The sequence below is a fragment of the Trematomus bernacchii genome, unplaced genomic scaffold, assembly GCF_902827165.1.
Source record: "Trematomus bernacchii unplaced genomic scaffold, fTreBer1.1, whole genome shotgun sequence".
In the NCBI taxonomy this organism is placed as follows: Eukaryota; Metazoa; Chordata; class Actinopteri; order Perciformes; family Nototheniidae; genus Trematomus; species Trematomus bernacchii.
In genome coordinates this window covers 2,970,570-2,988,590 of record NW_022987648.1, presented here as the reverse complement: position 1 = coordinate 2,988,590, position 18,021 = coordinate 2,970,570, and the positions used below count along the sequence as shown (strand labels likewise).

At 43.1% G+C, this 18,021-nt stretch overlaps 28 non-coding genes across 28 annotated transcripts; all 28 read left to right on the top strand.

Moving 5' to 3' along the window:
* Positions 1-99: 99 nt before the first annotated feature.
* trnag-ucc lies at positions 100-171 on the top strand. Its single transcript has one exon. It is a non-coding gene; the product is annotated as a tRNA-Gly (tRNA).
* A 422-nt stretch (positions 172-593) lies between these two features.
* On the top strand, positions 594-665 carry trnag-ucc. Its single transcript has one exon. It is a non-coding gene; the product is annotated as a tRNA-Gly (tRNA).
* Positions 666-817: 152 nt separating this feature from the next.
* Positions 818-889, top strand: trnag-ucc. The gene has a single exon. It is a non-coding gene; the product is annotated as a tRNA-Gly (tRNA).
* Positions 890-1,052: 163 nt separating this feature from the next.
* On the top strand, positions 1,053-1,124 carry trnag-ucc. The gene has a single exon. It is a non-coding gene; the product is annotated as a tRNA-Gly (tRNA).
* A 398-nt stretch (positions 1,125-1,522) lies between these two features.
* On the top strand, positions 1,523-1,594 carry trnag-ucc. Its single transcript has one exon. It is a non-coding gene; the product is annotated as a tRNA-Gly (tRNA).
* Positions 1,595-1,832: 238 nt separating this feature from the next.
* trnag-ucc lies at positions 1,833-1,904 on the top strand. The gene has a single exon. It is a non-coding gene; the product is annotated as a tRNA-Gly (tRNA).
* A 163-nt stretch (positions 1,905-2,067) lies between these two features.
* trnag-ucc lies at positions 2,068-2,139 on the top strand. Its single transcript has one exon. It is a non-coding gene; the product is annotated as a tRNA-Gly (tRNA).
* Positions 2,140-2,302: 163 nt separating this feature from the next.
* Positions 2,303-2,374, top strand: trnag-ucc. Its single transcript has one exon. It is a non-coding gene; the product is annotated as a tRNA-Gly (tRNA).
* Positions 2,375-2,537: 163 nt separating this feature from the next.
* On the top strand, positions 2,538-2,609 carry trnag-ucc. The gene has a single exon. It is a non-coding gene; the product is annotated as a tRNA-Gly (tRNA).
* Positions 2,610-2,847: 238 nt separating this feature from the next.
* On the top strand, positions 2,848-2,919 carry trnag-ucc. Its single transcript has one exon. It is a non-coding gene; the product is annotated as a tRNA-Gly (tRNA).
* Positions 2,920-3,071: 152 nt separating this feature from the next.
* trnag-ucc lies at positions 3,072-3,143 on the top strand. Its single transcript has one exon. It is a non-coding gene; the product is annotated as a tRNA-Gly (tRNA).
* A 1,061-nt stretch (positions 3,144-4,204) lies between these two features.
* Positions 4,205-4,276, top strand: trnag-ucc. Its single transcript has one exon. It is a non-coding gene; the product is annotated as a tRNA-Gly (tRNA).
* A 163-nt stretch (positions 4,277-4,439) lies between these two features.
* On the top strand, positions 4,440-4,511 carry trnag-ucc. The gene has a single exon. It is a non-coding gene; the product is annotated as a tRNA-Gly (tRNA).
* A 163-nt stretch (positions 4,512-4,674) lies between these two features.
* trnag-ucc lies at positions 4,675-4,746 on the top strand. Its single transcript has one exon. It is a non-coding gene; the product is annotated as a tRNA-Gly (tRNA).
* Positions 4,747-4,909: 163 nt separating this feature from the next.
* Positions 4,910-4,981, top strand: trnag-ucc. The gene has a single exon. It is a non-coding gene; the product is annotated as a tRNA-Gly (tRNA).
* Positions 4,982-12,969: 7,988 nt separating this feature from the next.
* On the top strand, positions 12,970-13,041 carry trnag-ucc. Its single transcript has one exon. It is a non-coding gene; the product is annotated as a tRNA-Gly (tRNA).
* Positions 13,042-13,868: 827 nt separating this feature from the next.
* Positions 13,869-13,940, top strand: trnag-ucc. Its single transcript has one exon. It is a non-coding gene; the product is annotated as a tRNA-Gly (tRNA).
* A 163-nt stretch (positions 13,941-14,103) lies between these two features.
* trnag-ucc lies at positions 14,104-14,175 on the top strand. The gene has a single exon. It is a non-coding gene; the product is annotated as a tRNA-Gly (tRNA).
* Positions 14,176-14,618: 443 nt separating this feature from the next.
* On the top strand, positions 14,619-14,690 carry trnag-ucc. The gene has a single exon. It is a non-coding gene; the product is annotated as a tRNA-Gly (tRNA).
* Positions 14,691-15,077: 387 nt separating this feature from the next.
* On the top strand, positions 15,078-15,149 carry trnag-ucc. Its single transcript has one exon. It is a non-coding gene; the product is annotated as a tRNA-Gly (tRNA).
* Positions 15,150-15,312: 163 nt separating this feature from the next.
* On the top strand, positions 15,313-15,384 carry trnag-ucc. Its single transcript has one exon. It is a non-coding gene; the product is annotated as a tRNA-Gly (tRNA).
* A 163-nt stretch (positions 15,385-15,547) lies between these two features.
* On the top strand, positions 15,548-15,619 carry trnag-ucc. The gene has a single exon. It is a non-coding gene; the product is annotated as a tRNA-Gly (tRNA).
* Positions 15,620-15,782: 163 nt separating this feature from the next.
* On the top strand, positions 15,783-15,854 carry trnag-ucc. Its single transcript has one exon. It is a non-coding gene; the product is annotated as a tRNA-Gly (tRNA).
* A 163-nt stretch (positions 15,855-16,017) lies between these two features.
* trnag-ucc lies at positions 16,018-16,089 on the top strand. The gene has a single exon. It is a non-coding gene; the product is annotated as a tRNA-Gly (tRNA).
* A 443-nt stretch (positions 16,090-16,532) lies between these two features.
* trnag-ucc lies at positions 16,533-16,604 on the top strand. The gene has a single exon. It is a non-coding gene; the product is annotated as a tRNA-Gly (tRNA).
* Positions 16,605-16,991: 387 nt separating this feature from the next.
* Positions 16,992-17,063, top strand: trnag-ucc. The gene has a single exon. It is a non-coding gene; the product is annotated as a tRNA-Gly (tRNA).
* Positions 17,064-17,226: 163 nt separating this feature from the next.
* trnag-ucc lies at positions 17,227-17,298 on the top strand. Its single transcript has one exon. It is a non-coding gene; the product is annotated as a tRNA-Gly (tRNA).
* Positions 17,299-17,741: 443 nt separating this feature from the next.
* On the top strand, positions 17,742-17,813 carry trnag-ucc. The gene has a single exon. It is a non-coding gene; the product is annotated as a tRNA-Gly (tRNA).
* The last annotated feature ends 208 nt before the right edge of the window (positions 17,814-18,021 follow it).

Sequence of the window (18,021 nt, the reverse complement as noted above, 5' to 3'; positions counted from 1 at the left end):
TTGTAACCGAAGCAATGGTGGTATAGTGGTGACTTTTAGTCAATTTAGTATCAACAGTTGGAGAAATAGTCAACTATGCAATGAAAAGCCTTTTGTGTAGCGATGGTGGTATAGTGGTGAGCATAGCTGCCTTCCAAGCAGTTGACCTGGGTTCGATTCCCAGCCATCGCAGTTGTTACTTCTATACTTAACTTTGATGCATGAGAAGCCAGAATGATGGTTCACATTAGGGTCTTTGGCTAAAAATTGTAATAGGGAAGACCGTCAAAGTCTTTTCCCCACCAATTCAGCAGTATGCTTCATTTTAAATGCAGGATTACTTTTGGCATAAACCTTTCGGAGAAATTGGCAACCATGCAATGAAAAAATGTTTGTCTTGCGATGGTGGTATAGTGGTGAGCATAGCTGCCTTCCAAGCAGTTGACCTAGGTTCGATTCCCAGCCATCGCAGTTGTTACTTCTATACTTAACTTTGATGCATGAGAATCAAGTCTGATGAAACTTGTAACCGAAGCAATCGTGGTGACTTTTAGTACATTTAGTATCAACAGTTAGAGAAATAGCCAACTATGCAATGAAAAGCCTATTGTGTGGTGATGGTGGTATAGTGGTGAGCATAGCTGCCTTCCAAGCAGTTGACCTGGGTTCGATTCCCAGCCATTGCAGTTGTTACTTCTATACTTAACTTTGATGCATGAGAATCAAGTCTGATGAAACCTTGTAACCGAAGCAATGGTGGTACTGTGGAGACTTTTAGTCAATTTAGTATCAACGGTCGGAGAAATTGGCAACTATGCAATGGAAAAACTTTTGTCTTGCGATGGTGGTATAGTGGTGAGCATAGCTGCCTTCCAAGCAGTTGACCTGGGTTCGATTCCCAGCCATCGCAGTTGTTACTTCTATACTTAACTTTGATGCATGAGAATCAAGTCTGATGAAACCGGCCAAAAACCTCTTAACCGAAGCAATGGTGGAATAGTGGTGACTTTTAGTAAATTTAGTATCAACCGTTGGAGAAATAGGCAACTATGCAATGAAAAGCATTTTGTGTAGCGATGGTGGTATAGTGGTGAGCATAGCTGCCTTCCAAGCAGTTGACCTGGGTTCGATTCCCAGCCATCGCAGTTGTTACTTCTATACTGATTATTGATTCATGAGAATCCAGTCTGATGAACCCAGCTAAAAACCCCTTAACCGAAGCAATGGTGGTATAGTGTTGACTTTTAGTCAATTTAGTATCAACGGTCGGAGAAATTGGCAACTATGCAATGGAAAAGCTTTTGTCTTGGGATGGTGGTATAGTGGTGAGCATAGCTGCCTTCCAAGCACTTGACCTGGGTTCGATTCCCAGCCATCGCAGTCGTTACTTCTATACTTAACTTTGATGCATGAGAATCAAGTCTGATGAAACCGGCCAAAAACCTCTTAACCGAAGCAATGGTGGAATAGTGGTGACTTTTAGTAAATTTAGTATCAACCGTTGGAGAAATAGGAAACTATGCAATGAAAAGCCTTTTGTGTAGCGATGGTGGTATAGTGGTGAGCATAGCTGCCTTCCAAGCAGTTGGCCTGGGTTCGATTCCCAGCCATCGCAGTTGTTTCTTCTATACTGAACTTTGATGCATGAGAAGCCATTCTGATATTCCACACTAGCGTCTTAGAAGCCAGTGTGATGGTCCTTACTTGGGTCTTTGGCTAAAATAGGGAATAGTGAAGGACTTAAAAAAAAGATTCCCACCAATTCAGCAGTCTGCATCATTTTAAATGCAGGATTACTTTTGGCATAAACCTTTCTGAGAAATTGGCAACTATGCAATGGAAAATATTGTGTAGCGATGGTGGTATAGTGGTGAGCATAGCTGCCTTCCAAGCAGTTGACCTGGGTTCGATTCCCAGCCATCGCAGTTGTTACTTCTATACTTAACTTTGATGCATGAGAATCAAGTCTGATGAAACAGGCCAAAAACCTCTTAACCGAAGCAATGGTGGTATCGTGGTGACTTTTAGTCAATTTAGTATCAACAGTTGGAGAAATAGCCAACTATGCAATGAAAAGCCTTTTGTGTAGCGATGGTGGTATAGTGGTGAGCATAGCTGCCTTCCAAGCAGTTGACCTGGGTTCGATTCCCAGCCATCGCAGTTGTTACTTCTATACTGATTATTGATTCATGAGAATCCAGTCTGATGAACCCAGCTAAAAACCCCTTAACCGAAGCAATGGTGGTATAGTGGTGACTTTTAGTCAATTTAGTATCAACGGTCGGAGAAATTGGCAACTATGCAATGGAAAAGCTTTTGTCTTGCGATGGTGGTATAGTGGTGAGCATAGCTGCCTTCCAAGCAGTTGACCTGGGTTCGATTCCCAGCCATCGCAGTTGTTACTTCTATACTTAACTTTGATGCATGAGAATCAAGTCTGATGAAACCGGCCAAAAACCTCTTAACCGAAGCAATGGTGGAATAGTGGTGACTTTTAGTAAATTTAGTATCAACCGTTGGAGAAATAGGAAACTATGCAATGAAAAGCCTTTTGTGTAGCGATGGTGGTATAGTGGTGAGCATAGCTGCCTTCCAAGCAGTTGGCCTGGGTTCGATTCCCAGCCATCGCAGTTGTTTCTTCTATACTGAACTTTGATGCATGAGAAGCCATTCTGATATTCCCCACTAGCGTCTTAGAAGCCAGTGTGATGGTCCTTACTTGGGTCTTTGGCTAAAATAGGGAATAGTGAAGGACTTAAAAAAAAGATTCCCACCAATTCAGCAGTCTGCATCATTTTAAATGCAGGATTACTTTTGGTATAAACCTTTCTGAGAAATTGGCAACTATGCAATGGAAAAGATTGTGTAGCGATGTTGGTATAGTGGTGAGCATAGCTGCCTTCCAAGCAGTTGACCTGGGTTCGATTCCCAGCCATCGCAGTTGTTACTTCTATACTTAACTTTGATGCGTGAGAATCAAGTCTGATGAAACCTTTTAACCGAAGCAATGGTGGTATAGTGGAGACTTTTAGTCAATTTAGTATCAACGGTCGGAGAAATTGGCAACTATGCAATGGAAAAGCTTTTGTCTTGCGATGGTGGTATAGTGGTGAGCATAGCTGCCTTCCAAGCAGTTAACCTGGGTTCGATTCCCAGCCATCGCAGTTGTTACTTCTATACTTAACTTTGATGCATGAGAATAAAGTCTGATGAAACTGGCCAAAAATCTCTTAACCGAAGCAATGGTGGTATCGTGGTGACTTTTAGTCAATTTAGTATCAACGGTTGGAGAAATAGGCAACTATGCAATGCAAAGCCTTATGTGTAGCGATGGTGGTATAGTAGTGAGCATAGCTGCCTTCCAAGCAGTTGACCTGGGTTCGATTCCCAGCCATCGCAGTTGTTACTTCTATACTTAACTTTGATGCATGAGAATCAAGTCTGATGAAACTGGCCAAAAATCTCTTAACCGAAGCAATGGTGGTATCGTGGTGACTTTTAGTAAATTTAGTATCAACGGTTGGAGAAATAGGCAACTATGCAATGCAAAGCCTTATGTGTAGCGATGGTGGTATAGTAGTGAGCATAGCTGCCTTCCAAGCAGTTGACCTGGGTTCGATTCCCAGCCATCGCAGTTGTTACTTCTATACTTAACTTTGATGCGTGAGAAGCAAGAATGATGGTTCACATTAGGGTCTTTGGCTAAAAATTGTAATAGGGAAGACCGTCAAAATCTTTTCCCCATCAATTCAGCAGTATGCTTTATTTTAAATGCAGGATTACTTTTGGCATAAACCTTTCGGAGAAATCTGCAACCATGCAATGAAAAAACATTTGTCTTGCGATGGTGGTATAGTGGTGAGCATAGCTGCCTTCCAAGCAGTTGACCTGGGTTCGATTCCAACAATATGTGTGAGGCGTCTGATCGCAGCAGAGCCTCCTGAGTTATAATTGTCCCCAGGCTTTGTGGTAATCTCCGGAAGGTGTGCTCTGGGATTGCACGGGGATTGGAGAGCGTCGGGCCCGGCGTGCTCCAATCAGCGTCTTCGGAGGAGGACCAGGAGATGAAAGCCAACGACATTGGGGCAACCACACAGCTCATTTACATATTACACACAGCTGCAAACAATCTCAGACATGTTAACGAGCAGACAGAAACAGCAGCCGTAACAAGTATCAACAGTTGGAGAAATAGCCAACTATGCAATGAAAAGCCTTTTGTGTAGCGATGGTGGTATAGTGGTGAGCATAGCTGCCTTCCAAGCAGTTGACCTGGGTTCGATTCCCAGCCATCGCAGTTGTTACTTCTATACTGATTATTGATTCATGAGAATCCAGTCTGATGAACCCAGCTAAAAACCCCTTAACCGAAGCAATGGTGGTATAGTGGTGACTTTTAGTCATTTTAGTATCAACGGTCGGAGAAATTGGCAACTATGCAATGGAAAAGCTTTTGTCTTGCGATGGTGGTATAGTGGTGAGCATAGCTGCCTTCCAAGCAGTTGACCTGGGTTCGATTCCCAGCCATTGCAGTTGTTACTTCTATACTTAACTTTGATGCATGAGAATCAAGTCTGATGAAACCGGCCAAAAACCTCTTAACCGAAGCAATGGTGGAATAGTGGTGACTTTTAGTAAATTTAGTATCAACCGTTGGAGAAATAGGCAACTATGCAATGAAAAGCCTTCTGTGTAGCGATGGTGGTATAGTGGTGAGCATAGCTGCCTTCCAAGCAGTTGGCCTGGGTTCGATTCCCAGCCATCGCAGTTGTTACTTCTATACTGATTATTGATTCATGAGAATCCAGTCTGATGAACCCAGCTAAAAACCCCTTAACCGAAGCAATGGTGGTATAGTGGTGACTTTTAGTCAATTTAGTATCAACGGTCGGAGAAATTGACAACTATGCAATGGAAAAGCTTTTGTCTTGCGATGGTGGTATAGTGGTGAGCATAGCTGCCTTCCAAGCAGTTGACCTGGGTTCGATTCCCAGCCATCGCAGTTGTTACTTCTATACTTAACTTTGATGCATGAGAATCAAGTCTGATGAAACAGGCCAAAAACCTCTTAAGGCAAGGCAAGGCAAGGCAAGTTTATTTATATAGCACCTTTCAACACAAGGTAATTCAAAGTGCTTTACAAAAATGGAAGACATTTTAAAAATGGCATTTAAAATCAGTCATTAAAAAGGAAAGATAATAAAATAAACATTAAAAGAAAAAATACATGGATAAAAGTTAAAAGTTACAGTGCAGTTTAAGATGTGAATAGTTCAATTAAAAGCAGCGGCAAAAAGAAAAGTCTTCAGCCTGGATTTAAAAGTAGTAAGAGTTGCAGCGGACCTGCAGGTTTCTGGGAGTTTGTTCCAGATATTCGGAGCATAATAACTGAATGCTGCTTTACCATGTTTAGTTCTGACTCTGGGGACAGAAAGCTGACCAGTCCCTGAAGACCTGAGGGTTCTGGATGGTTCATAATTTAGCAGTAGGTCAGACATGTATTTTGGGCCTAAACCATTCAAAGCTTTATAAACCAGCAACAATATTTTGAAATCTATTCTTTGACACACAGGAAGCCAGTGTAAAGACTTCAGAACAGGAGTGATGTGATCCACTTTCTTAGTGTTAGTTGAGGACTCGAGCAGCGGCGTTCTGAATTAGCTGCAGCTTTCTAATAGATTTTTTAGTGAGGCCTGTAAAGACACCATTGCAGTAGTCGAGTCTACTGAAGATAAAAGCATGGACAAGTTTTTCCAAATCCTGCTGTGACATTAGTCCTTTAATCCTAGATATGTTCTTTAGGTGATAGTAGGCTGATTTAGTAACTGTTTTAATGTGACTGTTGAAACTCAGGTCAGAGTCCATGACTACACCTAGATTTCTGGCTTTATCTGTTGTTTTGAACATTGCAGACTGAAGCTCAGCGCTAACTTTTATACGTTCTGCCTTGGCTCCAAAAACCATTACCTCAGTTTTATCTTTGTTTAATTGGAGAAAGTTCTGACACATCCAGTCATTGATTTGTTCAATGCACTTACTCAGTGTTTGAATTGGAGCATAATTTCCTGGTGAAATTGTTACGTAAATTTGTGTGTCATCCGCATAGCTATGGTAACTTATTTTGTTGTTTTTCATTATCTGAGCCAGTGGTAGCATGTAGATGTTAAAGAGAAGAGGCCCCAAGATGGAGCCTTGAGGTACCCCACATGTCATATTTGTCAACTCAGATGTGTATTTACCTATAGAAATAAAGTTTTTTCTGTCCTTTAAGTAGGACTCAAACCAATTTAGAACTGTTGCCGAAAGTCCCACCCAGTTTTCTAGTCGGTCTAGTAATATGTTGTGGTCAACAGTGTCAAATGCAGCACTGAGATCTAATAATACTAACACTGAAGTTCTGCCACTGTCTGTGTTTAAGTGGATGTCATTGAAGACCTTTACAAGAGCAGTCTCAGTGCTGTGGTTTGGACGAAATCCTGACTGGAACACATCCAAACAGTTATTTAAATGCAAGAAGTTACTCAACTGTTGAAATACTACTTTTTCAATGATTTTACCTAGAAATGGCAGGTTTGATATTGGCCTGTAATTGTTCATTACTGAGGCATCTAGATTATTCTTTTTTAAGAGCGGTTTAATGACTGCAGTTTTCAGGGCCTCTGGAAAAATACCTGAGTGAAGAGATGTGTTTACTATATGAAGTAGATCTGAGGCCATGCAAGGAAAAACATCTTTGAAAAATCCTGTTGGAATAATATCAAGGCAGCAGGAGGAGGATTTCAGAAGTTGAATAATGTCCTCTAAGTTTTTACCATTATTCTGATGGAATTGTGTCATGGTGTTTGAATTGATATTAGGTGGACATAGGGACAAAACATTTGCTGTACCTGATGTAGAGGCACTGACTGCTTGTCTAATTTTCTGAATTTTGTCAGTGAAGAAGGAGGCAAAATCATTGCACGCCCTGGTGGATAGAAATTCAGAGGCTACTGACACTGGGGGGTTAGTTAGTCTGTCGATGGTAGCAAACAAGGCACGTGCGTTGTTTTTGTTTTTGGTAATGATGTCAGAGAAGAAAGACTGTCGTGCGTTTTTCAATTCCAAATTATAAAGGCCAAGTCTCTCTTTATAGAATTCAAAGTGAACCTGGAGATTTGTTTTTCGCCACCTACGTTCAGCTTTTCGACACTCTCTTTTTTCTGTTCTCACGGTCATGGCCTTTCTCCATGGAGATATTTTCTTGCTAATCACTTCCTTTACCTTAGTTGGAGCAATGGTATCTATAACATTTTTAATTTTTGAATTAAAATGATCTACTAGCTCATTTACTGAGATGTTAGCAGGGGCAAGTGTGGATGAGAAATTATGAGTAAACATTTCCCTAGTATTTTCAGTTAAATATCGCTTTGTGGTTACCTCTTTCTGAACATTTTTGTGAACAGAAATAGAGCTCTCAAAGAAAACACAGGAATGATCAGAGAGTGCAACATCAGTCACCACAACCTTTGAGATATTCAGACCCTTTGAGATAATTAAGTCCAGAGTGTGCCCCTTATTGTGCGTGGGCTCCGCCACATGCTGAGTCAGTCCATAGTTATCAAGAACACAAAACAGTTCTTTAGCCCCTCTGTCCTGGGGGTTGTCAACATGGATGTTAAAATCACCAACAATGACTAAACGGTCAAAGTCAATACACACTATAGACAGCAGTTCAGTAAAATCATCAAAAAAGCTTGCACAGTATTTGGGTGGTCTATAGATATTTAGGAACAGAGCTCGAGAGGAGCATTTCAGCTGAAGGGCCACATATTCAAAAGAAGCAAAGTCCCCATAAGATGTCTTCCTGCATTGAATGGAATCATTGAACAAAATAGCAACTCCACCCCCTTTCTTATGCATTCTTTCCTGACTCATAAAACTAAAGTTGGGAGGGGTTGATTCGATAAGAACAGCTGCACTGTTATTTTGTTCAATCCAAGTTTCCGTTAAAAACATAAAATCGAGATTGTGCTCAGTGAAAAAATCATTGATTAAAAATGTTTTTCCTGCCAAAGACCTGACATTTAATAAAGCTAGTTTAAGTTTGTTAAATACACTATCAGTAAAACATTTTGTGACAAGCTGTGGCTGACATGGAATCACTGCTAAATTTGATAACCTCACACAAACGTTTGAGCACTTCCTGTTTCTAAGCTGATTTACCGCTCTTAATCTATTACCTATCAACACAGATATCGGCAAAGCTACTGGCAGGCAGGGCCCCGGCATGTGCTGGAAAGAGTTGAGAGTGCCATATGCCCTTGAGCCTGGACCCAGCACATATCAGTAAAAGTTTGTTGCGTTTTGTACACACACATCCTTATCAGGCTTCGGAGACTGCAGATGCTTTCTTGAAGGGATGGGAGGTGGTTGACATAGGCACAGTGATGAAGACGGGGGAGATGGTGCGCGTCTCTGCTTCGGTGATTTTGGTGGGCGTCGTTGAGGGGCGGGGGTAAAGGACATGCTGCCAACCCTGCATCTCGCCTTCATGTGGTCATCGAACTCCAGGGGGGAGGGCGAGGGTGAAAGGGTGAGCGGAGAGTAGAGAGAGCTGGGAGATGAATGAAGAGTATCCTCCAAGGCGTTGACAGGGGGGGTGACGGGCAGTGGAGACTCCTCCATTTGTGTCATAGGTCTCCCATAATCAGAACATTCCTCAGGCGGGTGCAGTGATACTTCTTCAGGGTTTTCTGCGCAATGTGTTGTGTCTTTCTCCTGTTTTGATTCCTCTTGCCGCTTGTCCTTGGCAGAGGGAACAGATTGCTGACGCAGGCAGTTGAATATGTTAGAGATAAACAATTTCACTCCTGACTTGTTCAGGCAAACTCCATCTGCCTTAAAAAGATGTCTGCGATCCCAGAAAAAGTTAAAATTGTCAATAAAATGGACAGAATGGTCAGTGCAGGCAGCTGAAAGCCACATGTTCAATGCAAACAGTCTGCTGAATCTCTCCACTCCTCTTCTGACTGGCGGTAGAGGGCCACTGATGAACACCTCCGCATTTAGAGAGCTGACAGTTTCCAACAGACATTTAAAGTCTTCTTTCAGCGCTTCTGACTGTTGTTTCACAACATCATTTGTTCCAATATGTAGTACCACATTCTTCACAGTCGGATGTTCAGCCCCAATATGCAGGATCTTCTCAGCCAAGTCGGAGACCATATCCTTGGGAAAACAGAGTACTTTGGTGTTGTTCTTACTACACAGACCTTTTACATCTCTTACAGCAGAATCACCCACAATCAGAGTTTCAGGCCCAGCCGTTAGCTTTCCCTCTAGCCTTTTACTTTTGGAGTAGCTATTGGTCCTTACCCTGCTGTGTGAAGAGGACGGGTTATCCAGGTCATCAGAAAGAGATCTCCGGTTCTCGGTCAGCGGAGCGTATCTGTTCTGGATTGGCACACTTGGTGGTTTAGGAGGATTGTTTGTAGTTCTCCCTTTAGCAGCTGTCCACGGCTGTTTCCTAGTATGAATAGGGGTTGAAGAGGCACTCTTCCTGGGTGATAACAATGCAGGCCAGCCGGTCGCATCACAGATTTCAGAGCGCTGGGCTCTGCCTGTTATTCGTCCTCCCAAATCCCATGGAAATGATTTACTCTTAGGCTTTGCACCCAGAGAGTTCCAGGGAGGACTACCACTTGTAGATTTATTACCCAGTACACAGCCCTCCTGTTCCTTGGAAACCTTGTAGCTGCTAACTAGCTGTGAGTTAGCATACCCTTTTCCATTATCTTGCAACACTGGTAAAGTGGTGTTATTCCCACAACATAGTCCATTCACTTCCACGTTAACTTCCAACCGTTGCATTTTCATTTCCAACACAGCCATCTTCTGTTGAAGTTTGTGGAAGTCATCTGTAGAGAACGGAGGCATTTTGCTACCAACTAGCTTAAGCTAAATAGCATGCAGTAGCCTACCAGGCTTTAGCTGTTGCTAGGCCACGCTACTGTAAGACTGAGGTCGTCGTAAAAATGTTGAAATATGGCTGAAACCCTCCGTCTATTTACGATGAATAACTGTCCCAGTGATAAGTTAATGTCCAGGAGCCGCTGCTCGAAGTTTTCAGAGAATAAGAATAGGAAAATCAGCATAAAAAGTAAGCAGAGGCAAGAGCAAGCAGAAAAGCGTCTGCACTGTAAGAAAGATAACAGTATCAGTATCTTAACCGAAGCAATGGTGGTATCGTGGTGACTTTTAGTCAATTTAGTATCAACAGTAGGAGAAATAACCAACTATGCAATGAAAAGCCTTTTGTGTAGCGATGGTGGTATAGTGGTGAGCATAGCTGCCTTCCAAGCAGTTGACCTGAAGTTCGATTCCCAGCCATCGCAGTTGTTTCTTCTATACTGAACTTTGATGCATGAGAAGCCAGAATGATGGTTCACATTAGGGTCTTTGGCTAAAAATTGTAATAGGGAAGACTGTCAAAATCTTTTCCCCATCAATTCAGCAGTATGCTTTATTTTAAATGCAGGATTACTTTTGGCATACACCTTTGGGAGAAATTGGCAACCATATAATGCAAAAGCGTTTGTCTTGCGATGGTGGTATAGTGGTGAGCATAGCTGCCTTCCAAGCAGTTGACCTGGGTTCGATTCCAACAATATGTGTGAGGCGTCTGATCGCAGCAGAGACTCCTGAGTGATAATTGTCCCCAGGCTTTGTGGTAATCTCCGGAAGGTGTGCTCTGGGATTGCACGGGGATTGGAGAGCGTCGGGCCCGGCGTGCTCCAATCAGCGTCTTCGGAGGAGGACCAGGAGATGAAAGCCAACGACATTGGGGCAACCACACAGCTCATTTACATATTACACACAGCTGCAAACAATCTCAGACAGGTTAACGAGCAGACAGAAACAGCAGCCGTAACAAGTATCAACAGTTGGAGAAATTGGCAACCATGCAATGAAAAAACATTTGTCTTGCGATGGTGGTATAGTGGTGAGCATAGCTGCCTTCCAAGCAGTTGACCTGGGTTAGATTCCCAGCCATCGCAGTTGTTACTTCTATACTGATTATTGATTCATGAGAATCCAGTCTGATGAACCCAGCTAAAAACCCCTTAACCGAAGCAATGGTGGTATCGTGGTGACTTTTAGTAAATTTAGTATCAACCGTTGGAGAAATAGGCAACTATGCAATGAAAAGCCTTTTGTGTAGCGATGGTGGTATAGTGGTGAGCATCAAGGTTCAAGGTTCAAGGTTCTTTATTGTCAATCTGACATAGCTACAGAGTAATTATGCAGTTGAAAATCTTATGTCACAGGCTTCTCCAACAATGCAACATAATAACATAACATAATAACAATAAGAGCAAGAGCAATACAAAAATAATAATAGTTATAAAAATGAAATAAAGTTATGATGTGGAATAGTGCAGTATGAGTCTATATACAAGTTATTGGAATGATATATATATATTAGGTATTAGATACATACTACTGAGTAGCAGTTGAATGTTTGAAGTTGTTTCAACAGTTCAATTTTTAAATTTTTTAACAGTCTCACTGCCCGCGGGAAGAAACTGTCTCCGAATCTTCTTGTCCTTGCCCGGATGCTGCGGTAACGTCTGCCAGACGGCAACAGAAAGAACAGTTTGTGGCTGGGGTGATGGGGGTCTTTGATAATCCGTAGTGATTTCTTCCTGAGCCGCTGGGAGTAAAGGTCCTCCATGGATGGCAGCTCCGTCCTGGTGATGTGCTGTGCAGTTTTCACCACCCTCTGTAAAGCCTTACGATCGAGGTCGGTGCAGCTGCCGTACCAGGCCGTCATGCTGCCAGTGAGGATACTCTCTATCGTGCACCTGTAGAAGTTGCAGAGTATCCTGGAATCCATTTTGAACCTCCTCAGCCTGCGGAGGAAGAAGAGCCGCTGTCGAGCTTTCTTGGTGATGGTGGTGGTGTGAAGAGACCATGTCAGGTCCTCAGTGATGTGGACCCCAAGGAACCTGAAGCTTTTGACTCTCTCCACCGTAGTCCCATTGATGGCGATGGGGGCGTGTCCCTCTCCCTGCTGCTTCCTGTAATCCACAATCAGCTCCTTTGTTTTGCTGATGTTGAGATGGAGGTTGTTCTCCTGGCACCAAGATGTCAGGTTTTCGACCTCCTCTCTGTATGCCGTCTCGTCATCGTCTGTGATCTGGCCGATGACGGTCGTGTCATCAGCAAACTTCACGATGGTGTTGGAGCTGTGTGTGGCCACGCAGTCGTGGGTGAACAGGGAGTAGAGGAGAGGGCTGAGCACGCAGCCTTGAGGGGCACCGGTGTTAAGAATCAGGGTGGAGGATGTGATGTTTCCCACCCGCACTGCCTGGGGTCTGCCCGTCAGGAAGTTCAGGATCCAGTCGCAGAGGGCGCTGTTGAGCCCGAGGTCTCTGAGCTTGATGGCCAGCTTGGAGGGCACAATGGTGTTGAATGCTGAACTGTAGTCAATGAACAGCATTCTCACATATGTGTTCCTGTTCTTCGGGTCCAGGTGTGAGAGGGCAGTGTGGAGGCTGAGGGCTATGGCGTCGTCTGTGGACCTGTTTGCTCTGTAGGCAAACTGCAGGGGGTCCAGAGATTCAGGGAGGGAGGAGGTGATGAATAATTTGACTAACCGCTCAAAGCACTTCATTAGGATGGAGGTGAGTGCTACTGGGCGGTAGTCGTTGGGGCAGGTGATGATTGTCTTTTTGGGGACAGGAATGATGGTGGAGTGTTTAAGACATGTGGGGACTACAGACTACAGACTACAGACATAGCTGCCTTCCAAGCAGTTGACCTGGGTTCGATTCCCAGCCATCGCAGTTGTTACTTCTATACTGATTATTGATTCGTGAGAATCCAGTCTGATGAACCCAGCTAAAAACCCCTTAACCGAAGCAATGGTGGTATAGTGGTGACTTTTAGTCAATTTAGTATCAACGGTCGGAGAAATTGGCAACTATGCAATGGAAAAGATTTTGTCTTGCGATGGTGGTATAGTGGTGAGCATAGCTGCCTTCCAAGCAGTTAACCTGGGTTCGATTCCCAGCCATCGCAGTTGTTACTTCTATACTTAACTTTGATGCATGAGAATCAAGTCTGATGAAACAGGCCAAAAACCTCTTAACCGAAGCAATGGTGGTATCGTGGTGACTTTTAGTCAATTTAGTATCAACAGTTGGAGAAATAGCCAACTATGCAATGAAAAGCCTTTTGTGTAGCGATGGTGGTATAGTGGTGAGCATAGCTGCCTTCCAAGCAGTTGACCTGAAGTTTGATTCCCAGCCATCGCAGTTGTTTCTTCTATACTGAACTTTGATGAATGAGAAGCCAGAATGATGGTTCACATTAGGGTCTTTGGCTAAAAATTGTAATAGGGAAGACCGTCAAAATCTTTTCCCCATCAATTCAGCAGTATGCTTTATTTTAAATGCAGGATTACTTTTGGCATACACCTTTGGGAGAAATTGGCAACCATATAATGAAAAAGCGTTTGTCTTGCGATGGTGGTATAGTGGGGAGCATAGCTGCCTTCCAAGCAGTTGACCTTGGTTCGATTCCAACAATATGTGTGAGGCGTCTGATCGCAGCAGAGCCTCCTGAGTGATAATTGTCCCCAGGCTTTGTGGTAATCTCCGGAAGGTGTGCTCTGGGATTGCACGGGGATTGGAGAGCGTCGGGCCCGGCGTGCTCCAATCAGCGTCTTCGGAGGAGGACCAGGAGATGAAAGCCAACGACATTGGGGCAACCACACAGCTCATTTACATATTACACACAGCTGCAAACAATCTCAGACAGGTTAACGAGCAGACAGAAACAGCAGCCGTAACAAGTATCAACAGTTCGAGAAATAGCCAACTATGCAATGAAAAGCCTTTTGTGTAGCGATGGTGGTATAGTGGTCAGCATAGCTGCCTTCCAAGCAGTTGACCTGGGTTCGATTCCCAGCCATCGCAGTTGTTACTTCTATACTGATTATTCATTCATGAGAATCCAGTCTGATGAACCCAGCTAAAAACCCCTTAACCGAAGCAATGGTGGTATAGTGGTGACTTTTAGTCAATTTAGTATCAACGGTCTGAGAAATTGGCAACTATGCAATGGAAAAGCTTTTGTCTTGCGATGGTGGTATAGTGGTGAGCATAGCTGCCTTCCAAGCAGTTGACCTGGGTTCGATTCCCAGCCGTCGCAGTTGTTACTTCTATACTTAACTTTGATGCATGAGAATCAAGTCTGATGAAACCGGCCAAAAACCTCTTAACCGAAGCAATGGTGGAATAGTGGTGACTTTTAGTAAATTTAGTATCAACGGTTGGAGAAATAGGCAACTATGCAATGCAAAGCCTTATGTGTAGCGATGGTGGTATAGTAGTGAGCATAGCTGCCTTCCAAGCAGTTGACCTGAAGTTCGATTCCCAGCCATCGCAGTTGTTTCTTCTATACTGAACTTTGATGCATGAGAAGCCAGAATGATGGTTCACATTAGGGTCTTTGGCTAAAAATTGTAAAAGGGAAGACCGTCAAAATCTTTTCCCCATCAATTCAGCAGTATGCTTTATTTTAAATGCAGGATTACTTTTGGCATAAACCTTTCGGAGAAATTGGCAACCATGCAATGAAAAAACATTTGTCTTGCGATGGTGGTATAGTGGTGAGCATAGCTGCCTTCCAAGCAGTTGACCTGGGTTCGATTCCCAGCCATCGCAGTTGTTACTTCTATACTTAACTTTGATGCATGAGAATCAAGTCTGATGAAACCTTTTAACCGAAGCAATGGTGGTATAGTGGAGACTTTTAGTCAATTTAGTATCAACGGTTGGAGAAATAGGCAACTATGCAATGAAAAGCCTTTTGTGTAGCGATGGTGGTATAATGGTTAGCATAGCTGCCTTCCAAGCAGTTGACCTGGGTTCGATTCCAAGCCATTGCAGTTGTTACTTCTATACTGATTATTGATTCATGAGAATCCAGTCTGATGAACCCGGCTGAAAACCCCTTAACCGAAGCAATGGTGGTATAGTGGTGACTTTTAGTCAATTTAGTATCAACGGTCGGAGAAATTGGCAACTATGCAATGGAAAAGCTTTTGTCTTGCGATGGTGGTATAGTGGTGAGCATAGCTGCCTTCCAAGCAGTTGACCTGGGTTCGATTCCCAGCCGTCGCAGTTGTTACTTCTATACTTAACTTTGATGCATGAGAATCAAGTCTGATGAAACCGGCCAAAAACCTCTTAACCGAAGCAATGGTGGAATACTGGTGACTTTTAGTAAATTTAGTATCAACCGTTGGAGAAATAGGAAACTATGCAATGAAAAGCCTTTTGTGTAGCGATGGTGGTATAGTGGTGAGCATAGCTGCCTTCCAAGCAGTTGGCCTGGGTTCGATTCCCAGCCATCGCAGTTGTTACTTCTATACTGATTATTGATTCATGAGAATCCAGTCTGATGAACCCAGCTGAAAACCCCTTAACCGAAGCAATGGTGGTATAGTGGTGACTTTTAGTCAATTTAGTATCAACGGTCGGAGAAATTGGCCACTATGCAATGGAAAAGCTTTTGTCTTGCGATGGTGGTATAGTGGTGAGCATAGCTGCCTTCCAAGCAGTTAACCTGGGTTCGATTCCCAGCCATCGCAGTTGTTACTTCTATACTTAACTTTGATGCATGAGAATCAAGTCTGATGAAACCGGCCAAAAATCTCTTAACCGAAGCAATGGTGGTATCGTGGTGACTTTTAGTAAATTTAGTATCAACGGTTGGAGAAATAGGCAACTATGCAATGCAAAGCCTTATGTGTAGCGATGGTGGTATAGTGGTGAGCATAGCTGCCTTCCAAGCAGTTGACCTGGGTTCGATTCCCAGCCATCGCAGTTGTTACTTCTATACTGTTTATTGATTCATGAGTATCCAGTCTGATGAACCCGGCTAAAAACCCCTTAACCGAAGCAATGGTGGTATAGTGGTGACTTTTAGTCAATTTAGTATCAACGGTCCGAGAAATTGGCAACTATGCAATGGAAAAGCTTTTGTCTTGCGATGGTGGTATAGTGGTGAGCATAGCTGCTTTCCAAGCAGTTGACCTGGGTTCGATTCCCAGCCATCGCAGTTGTTACTTCTATACTTAACTTTGATGCATGAGAATCAAGTCTGATGAAACAGGCCAAAAACCTCTTAACCGAAGCAATGGTGGTATCGTGGTGACTTTTAGTCAATTTAGTATCAACAGTTTGAGAAATAGCCAACTATGCAATGAAAAGCCTTTTGTGTAGCGATGGTGGTATAGTGGTGAGCATAGCTGCCTTCCAAGCAGTTGACCTGAAGTTCGATTCCCAGCCATCGCAGTTGTTTCTTCTATACTGAACTTTGATGCATGAGAAGCCAGAATGATGGTTCACATTAGGGTCTTTGGCTAAAAATTGTAATAGGGAAGACCGTCAAAATCTTTTCCCCATCAATTCAGCAGTATGCTTTATTTTAAATGCAGGATTACTTTTGGCATAAACCTTTCGGAGAAATTGGCAACCATGCAATGAAAAAACATTTGTCTTGCGATGGTGGTATAGTGGTGAGCATAGCTGCCTTCCAAGCAGTTGACCTGGGTTCGATTCCCAGCCATCGCAATTGTTACTTCTATACTTAACTTTGATGCATGAGAATCAAGTCTGATGAAACCTTTTAACCGAAGCAATGGTGGTATAGTGGAGACTTTTAGTCAATTTAGTATCAACGGTTGGAGAAATAGGCAACTATGCAATGAAAAGCCTTTTGTGTAGCGATGGTGGTATAATGGTGAGCATAGCTGCCTTCCAAGCAGTTGACCTGGGTTCGATTCCAAGCCATTGCAGTTGTTACTTCTATACTGATTATTGATTCATGAGAATCCAGTCTGATGAACCCGGCTGAAAACCCCTTAACCGAAGCAATGGTGGTATAGTGGTGACTTTTAGTCAATTTAGTATCAACGGTCGGAGAAATAGGCAACTATGTAATGAAAATATTTTTGTGTAGTGATGGTGGTATAGTGGTGAGCATAGCTGCCTTCCAAGCAGTTGACCTGGGTTCGATTCCCAGCCATCGCAGTTGTTACTTCTATACCTAACTTTGATGCATGAGAATCAAGTCTGATGAAACCGGCCAAAAATCTCTTAACCGAAGCAATGGTGGTATCGTGGTGACTTTTAGTAAATTTAGTATCAACGGTTGGAGAAATAGGCAACTATGCAATGCAAAGCCTTATGTGTAGTGATGGTGGTATAGTGGTGAGCATAGCTGCCTTCCAAGCAGTTGACCTGGGTTCGATTCCCAGCCATCGCAGTTGTTACTTCTATACTGTTTATTGATTCATGAGTATCCAGTCTGATGAACCCGGCTAAAAAACCCTTAACCGAAGCAATGGTGGTATAGTGGTGACTTTTAGTCAATTTAGTATCAACAGTTGGAGAAATAGCCAACTATGCAATGAAAAGTCTTTTGTGTAGTGATGGTGGTATAGTGTTGAGCATAGCTGCCTTCCAAGCAGTTGACCTGAAGTTCGATTCCCAGCCATCGCAGTTGTTTCTTCTATACTGAACTTTGATGCATGAGAAGCCAGAATGATGGTTCACATTAGGGTCTTTGGCTAAAAATTGTAATAGGGAAGACCGTCAAAATCTTTTCCCCATCAATTCAGCAGTATGCTTTATTTTAAATGCAGGATTACTTTTGGCATAAACCTTTCGGAGAAATTGGCAACCATGCAATGAAAAAACATTTGTCTTGCGATGGTGGTATAGTGGTGAGCATAGCTGCCTTCCAAGCAGTTGACCTGGGTTCGATTCCCAGCCATCGCAGTTGTTACTTCTATACTTAACTTTGATGCATGAGAATCAAGTCTGATGAAACCTTTTAACCGAAGCAATGGTGGTATAGTGGAGACTTTTAGTCAATTTAGTATCAACGGTTGGAGAAATAGGCAACTATGCAATGAAAAGCCTTTTGTGTAGCGATGGTGGTATAATGGTGAGCATAGCTGCCTTCCAAGCAGTTGACCTGGGTTCG